We start from the raw sequence: 7387 nt of genomic DNA on the forward strand, positions 1-7387 counted from the left end.
TGGAATGTTGTCTTTTTTTGTAGAGGTGAAATATTTTCCCTTAATATGCCATACACAATGATATCCAGATTCTTACTATTACAATAAAGATATTAAATTTTAAAGGCTCAGATTAAATAAGGATCACAAAATATTGTAAATGCATTAATCTCCAAATAATTAAAATGATATCTAGATCATTAAAAAGCGAGTATCAGGTTAATGGTGTAGCTGCAGATCCATCGCAGGGTCAGAGTTTCCACACGGCAGATCTCCCGGCAGTTTCCATGCCCCAGTCCCCCAGCAGCAGCCATCCCTCCTCCCTTGGGCTATTGCTGCTTTTAAAAAATCAGCAACTGAATACTGTTATAAATATACCATTGATATAAAATATGTGTTCAGGTTCTCTGAATACCGAGCTTTTAAAACAAAGTAAGTCTCTAATTCCTTCCATTGCAGAGATACATCTTTCCCCTTATATCTCTTCAAAGAAAGAAGCTAGAGACTTACTTCTTTAAAAATACATGCTGGTAATTCAGAAAAGCTGTTACTAGGGATCGGCACAAACTTCATCATGATCTGCTACTCTATCCCCCAAAGCCAATCCTCACCGAACTTGGAGGGCAGGTAGAGGCAAGTCAGCTGGAGACTCACGAGTCTGGCGTCTCTAGTCCACAGGGGGGCCATTCTACCACATCAAGAACTTCACAAAATGAACCGATTCAGTAAACAGGAAGGTCCTTGGAGGTTCGTGGTTTCTGTGGCCAAAACAAACCTCCCTTTCCCCAGTTTGTGCCCATCCCTACCTGTTGCATCTATTTTTATAATGGTATATTGATACTGATATTGTTAGAAATAAATCCAATAGAGGCTGGGAGGCCAGGAAGAGCTGATCAAACTGTACTCTCTGCTAATTTACTGTGGGCTTGTTTCAAGCCAGGTAACAGGGAAGAGACATAACATCAATGTGCTTCAAAAACACAGCTGCAGCTTTACTGATTACAGAATATGCCATAGTGACAAGCATGCACCGCATTCATACAAAATGGCAGAAGGGAGATTGCACCTGAGGCTGGAGTGTGGTAACCTATATCAGGGTGGACAGCTGTGTTGGTCTGAAGCAATACAACAAAGTTAGAGTCCAATGGCACCTTAAAGACCAACAAATTTTTAGTCAAGATGTGAGCTTTCGTGTGCATGCACACTTCATCAGACAAAATGTGCATGCACATGAAAGCTCACATCTGGAATAAAAAAATGTTGGTCTTAAAGGTGCCACTGGACTCTAACTTTGTGGTAACCTATAGTTATTGTGATTGAGAAATTGACAAAATATGCATACGGTGTGGTTTTGCCAATTTTTAAAAAGATAAAAGAAGCCACCATGGGGATAGGATCAAGCAAAATGACTGTCATGTGAACAGAAGAAACTGAACTTTCCCATCCTCATAGCAGCCATCCAGGCTTTGCTGAAGTCTTTCCCAAAACTACGGTGCTGTGGGGAAGCAGGAAAAGAAATACTTCCCAATAACATTGAAACATGGACAGGTACCCCATGTGGAACTGGTCAACATTTTTGTTCAAAAGAGCAAAATGGGGTTACACTTACCTGTAACCATTGTTCATCAACTGGTCTTCTGTGCAGGCATACATGGGGACTGCACAGTTGCAGGCCAGCCACAGAGAAAGAGCTTCCATGCTTAATAGAACTTTCCAGATCCTGAGAGTGCTCCCCCTCCCCTCCATCTCCAGTAACTCCTCTCCCACCCAAAGGGTCATGTGACAAAGGAAGGCCGAGCACTCTCCCCTCAGTTCTCCCTTCGCTGCCATAAGGAGCTGCAAAGAGGTAATGGCAGAGCAACCCTCAGCAGGGATAGGAGGAAGGGCTGTGTGCCTGCACAGAAAACCACTTGATGAACAATGGTTACAGGTAAGTGCAACCCTGTTTTCATCATCATGGCTTCTGTGCAGTCCTCATGGGAGATTAGCATGATCACTTACCAAAGAGGCGGGTGTGGGCTGATCAACAGAAGATCAATTGTAGGACCGCTTTCCCAACAACTGCCTCACTCTGAGGGTCTATGTCCATGGAGTAGTGTTGCACAAATATTGAGGGTATTGATCAGGTAGCTGCCTTGCAGATGTCATATAAGGGAAGCCTGGACAGGAACGCTGCAGAGGAAGCTTGGACTCTTCTGGAATGTGCCCTCAATGCAATGGGACAAGGTATGCCTGCCTCTTTGTAGGCTATTTTGTTTGTCAACACCACCCATCTTGATAAAGACTGTGCAGATGCTGCCTTACCCTCATTTGCACCTCTAAAGCTAATGAATAAGTTCATGTCTTTTCTGAAGTCTGTTTTACACTTTAAATAAAAAAGCAGTGCTGTCCTAACATCTAGTGCACCCGTTCGGAGAGTGGAAACCAGGTTTGATTCACCGCTCCTCCACATGCAGCTGATGGTGTGACCTTGGGTCAGTCGCAACTTCTTTCAGAGCTGTCCTCTCAAGAGCAGTCCTCAAAAGAGCTCTCTCAGCCCCACCTACTTCACAGGGTGTCTGTTGTGGGGAGGGGAAGGGAAAGGAGACTGTAAGCTGCTCTGAGACTCCAAGTGAAGGGCAGGGTATAAATTTATTTATTTATTTACTATTTTAGATTTATATCCTGCCCTTCCTGCACAGGCAGGCTCAAGGCGGCATACAACAGGTTAAAATACAATAAAACACGGATGCATATATGCAGTACTATAAAATTCACATAAGCAAAAAATATACATACAAAGTGCAGTTCAGTGCAGATGGCGATTGCTGTATGATGGTCCGGTGTAGCGAGGACAGTATCCATAGTTGTTCTTAGTGCCAGTAGCATGAGGGCAATAAAAATTCAGTTTTTAATAGCTCATTCATCAGTGGCGGCTCCTAATCAAAGGCCTGGTGGAAGAGCTCTGTTTTACAGGCCCTGCAGAACTGTAAAAGGTCCCACAGGGTCCTGATGTCTTCTGGGAGCTCATTCCACCAGTGTGGAGCCGCCACTGAAAAGGCCCTAGGCTCTGGTTGCAGCCAATCTGGCGCCTCTTGGACCAGAGAGAGTCAGGCAATTTTGTGACCCTGGCCTCAGTGCTCTCTGGGGAACATATGGGAAAAGGCGGTCCCTTAGGTAGGCAGGCCCCCGACCATATAGGGCTTTAAAGGTCAAAAACAGCACCTTGAAGCAAATCCAGTATGCTACTGGCAGCCAGTGCAATGCCTTCAGCACAGGCCAGATGTGTTCTCATATAGAGAGACCCATCAACAGCCTGGCTGCTGCATTTTGCACTAGCTGCAGCTTCTGGATTTAGGACAAGGGCAGCCCCGTGTAGAGAGCATTGCAGTAGTCCAATCTTGAGGTGACCATAGCATGGATCACTGTTGCCAGGTCACTGCATTCGAGGAAGGGAACCAACTGCCTAATCAGTCATAGATGGTAAAAGGCTGCCTTGGCAGTGGCTGCTATCTGGGCCTCCATTGTTAAGGCGGCATCCAGGAGCACTCCCAAGCTCCTGACCTTTGGTGCTGGCACCAATGGCAACCCATTGAAGGCCAGTAGTGGGAGCCCTACCCCCAACCCACTCTGACTCAGGCACAGGACCTCCATCTTTGTCGGATTCAATTTTAATCAGTTCAGTCTAAGCCAGCCTGCCACGTCTTGAAGCACCCAGTCCAGGTCATCTGGGGTAGAGTTGGACTGACCGCCCAACAATAGATATAGCTGGGTGTCATCTGCATATTGGTGACACCCTAGCCTGTACCTCTGGGCAAGGGGGCGCATGTAGATGTTAAATAGCATCGGAGATAGCATCACCCCTTGGGGAACTCCGCAAGTCAGTGTGTGCCTCTGGGACGTCTGATCCCCTAACACCACCCTCTGTCCCCAACCTTGGAGAAAGGAGCCAAGCCATTGCAAGGCAAGCCCCGAATCCAATCTCCTCTTCCTCCTCCTCCTCCTCTTCTTCTTCTATGTCTGTTCAGACGGGGAAGTTGGGGAAGGGAAAACACTGGGAGGGTGATGTCCTGATTTATGTGAAAATGAGAAACTACCTTCGGTAAGAAGGCCAAACTGGTTCTTTGTCTGTGTGGAACTTGGTAAAGGGTAGGTCACAGCTTAAGACCCTCAGTTCCCCCACTCTGCAAGCAGACATAATTGCTACCAGAAACGCCATTTTATGTGACAAGAAAGACAGGTCAGACTTACGCATTGTGGTTCAAAGGGTCTGTACATTAACTTTCTAAAACAAGAGACAAACTCCATTGTGCTACTGGGTACACAACAGGAGAGTACAAATTATGTAAACCTTTAAGGAACTTTTTTGAGTCAGGAACTGAAAACACAGAAGATCCCCCAATGCTCTTATGAAAGGTGGAGATGGCCGTTAAGTGAACCTTGATAGACAAGGAGGCTAAACCTCCATCCTTTAACATCAACAAATAGTCAAATATTTTAGATAAATCACAGGATTCTGGTCTCACACCTTGGTCCTCTGCTTACTTTGTGAACCTCTTCCATTTCAAAAAATAAGATCTTCAACTGGAAGGCCTATGGGATGCAACTATGACTTTGATTCTTTTAGATAGCTTGTTTAGGGCAGAATGAGCCATGCAGTCAGGTGTGGGGACTGGATGTCAGGGTGGCAGATAAGGGCCCACCTGGAGGAGATTGTGTGCTGGGTGTAAGAACCTGTGGACTCCTTTGGCCAATCGCCACAGCGTTGGAAACATAAGAACATAAGAGACGACAATGTTGGATCAGGCCAAAGGCCCATCCAGTCCAACACTCTGTATCACACAGTGGCCAGAAATACCAGGTGCCATCAGGAGGTCCACCAGTGGGGCCAGGACATTAGAAGCCCTCCCACTGTTGACCCCCCCCAAGCACCAAGAAGACAGAGCATCACTTGCCCCAGAGCCCCTATCTATACCTTGTGGCTAATAGCCACTGATGGACCTCTGCTCCATATGCTTATCTAATTTCCTTTTGAAGACGTCCATGCTTGTAGCCGCCACCACTTCCTGTGGCAGTGAATTCCAAGTGTTAATCACTCTTTGGGTGAAGAATTTTTCTGGTACTCTCTTGCTTTTTCCATAATCCAGCGAATGTTGGCAATTTGATCTCTAGTTCCTCTACCTCTTCGGAACCCAGCTTGTACTTCTGGTAGTTCTCTATCCACGTACTGTTGAAGCCTAGCTTGTAGGATCTTGAGCATGACCTTGCTAGCGTGTGATATGAGTGCAATTGTGCGATAGTTTGAACATTCCTTGGCATTGCCCTTCTTTGGGATTGGAATGTATACTGACCTTTTCCAATCCTGTGGCCACTGTTGCGTTATCCAAATTTGCTGGCAAATGGAGTGCAGCACTTTAACAGCATCATCTTCTAAGACTTTGAATAGTTCAGCTGGAATACCATCACCTCCACTAGCTTTGTTGTTACTAATGCTTTCTAAGGCCCATTTAACTTCACATTCCAGGATGTCTGGCTCGAGGTCAGTGATTATACCGTCGTGGTTGTCAAGGACATCGAGGTCTTTCTTGTATAGTTCTTCTGTGTATTCTTGCCATCTTTTCCTAATCTCTTCTGCTTCTGTTAGGTCCCTACCGTTTTTGTCCTTTATCATGGCCATCTTTGCATGGAACGCTCCCTTGATTTTTATCATGCTGTACAGGGCCTATACAGAGCTAGAAATACGAAGGTGGTTTTGTCCACCTTCAACGTGGTTACCACTTTGTATAGCATTCCAATTGGGGGGGGGGACCCATAAAAGAGGTGACCATACCAGTATAACTGGAATGATTGCCTGTCTGCTGTTGCCCTGAAGCAATGAAGGCGGCATTTGGTGTTGGCACTCAATGCAAAGAGATATGTGTCTGGGTAACCTCATTCTTTGAACACAGGTACTGGTCAGCTATCCATCACTTTTGTTTTACATCTGTGCTTCTGATCACTATATCTACTAAACTATTTTCCTGACCTGCAATGAGTATGACTATTAGGTACACTATGTGGGAGACTGCCCATTGCCAAATTAGTGCAGCTTCCCTACAAAAGCTCACAGAACCCTTGTCTCCATTTGTTCACGTAGAACATGGCCATCATATTGTCTGTTGCTAGCAGAACATGGCATCCTTTCAGCAAAGCTGTAAAGAAGCAAAGGCATGCCTAATGGCCCTGAGCTCCAGTACATTAATATGAAATCTGGATTCTGGTCCAGACCATGTGACCTTTACCTCAAATTCCCCACAGTGTGCCCCCCATCCACCTTAAATGTCATGGGAGTGCATAACTAGTGGTATTCCTTAAAGTAAATGTGGTAACTTGCTCCACTAGGTTAGGCTATGTAGTATTGTTCTAGGGACTTGGAACTTCTTCCATTGGGGATATAACTCAGGGTCAAATGCCTGTATGAAATTTTGGAGCAGCCTCTCATGCAACCTGGCATGTGGAGTTACTGCTGAGGTTGATGCCATGTATCCTAGTATCCTCTGAATATTCTTAACAGACTGAAAACTGTTAGCTGACATTTTCTCCACTAAGGCTATGATAAACCTTTGCCCTTTGCAATGGTAGGTATGCTTTATTCTCCAATGAATTGATCCTGGCCCCAATTAAAATCAATAGACTGTGTGGGAACAAGGCTGGATTTTCCCCAATTAATAAGGAACCCCGACTCCTGAAGGGTACTGTCAGGTGCAAATCCCTCAATAGACCCTCTGGAGACTAGGAGCCAGTCATTGAAATTACTGATGACACCTCCTCAACAACTGAAATGCATTTGGTGAATACTCTGGGGCAATAATGAGACCGAATGGCAAAATCGTGTACTCCTAAAAGATACCATTGTTAAGAAATATAAGATACTTTCATCAATGTTTTTTTATCCTCAGGGAGTAACCCAGTAGATTGGACTAAGACTGCCATCACATAGGAATGTATGTGTGTATTGCACTTTAGATTTTATATGTTTTAAATTTGTTTTTAAAAATTTATATAAGCCGCCCTGAGCCTGCTTTAGTGGGGAGGGTGGGGTATAAATTAAATACATAAAAATAACAATAAATAAAGTAATAAATTGTGACATTGCCTCCCACAATAACATTTGATATCTTCCCATTATGGCAGTAAAATTCGCCACATAGACCTTGCAGTCTAAACAATCCAGCCTACGCCCCTCATTGTTCATTGGTGGGATCCTAAGAACGTAAGACTATTTATATATATTTATTTATTTATTGCATTTTTACCCCGCCCTCCCCGCTAATGGGCTCAGGGTGGCTGAGAACATAAGAGAAGCCAATGCTGGATCAGACCAATGTCCCATCCAGTCCAACACTCTGTCACACAGTGGCCAAAAATACCAGGTGCCACCAGGAGGTCC

General features: G+C 44.9%; 1 protein-coding gene across 1 annotated transcript in view; it reads right to left on the minus strand.

Annotated features, from left to right (window-relative positions):
• The window catches only part of TTBK2 (tau tubulin kinase 2), a 104645-nt gene that overhangs the window by 39492 nt on the left and 57766 nt on the right, over nt 1-7387 (minus strand). The gene's annotated exons all lie outside the window — the stretch shown is intronic.

Source organism: Gekko japonicus, unplaced genomic scaffold (assembly GCF_001447785.1).
Source record: "Gekko japonicus isolate JY-2015 unplaced genomic scaffold, Gekko_japonicus_V1.1 scaffold27, whole genome shotgun sequence".
Classification (NCBI taxonomy): Eukaryota; Metazoa; Chordata; class Lepidosauria; order Squamata; family Gekkonidae; genus Gekko; species Gekko japonicus.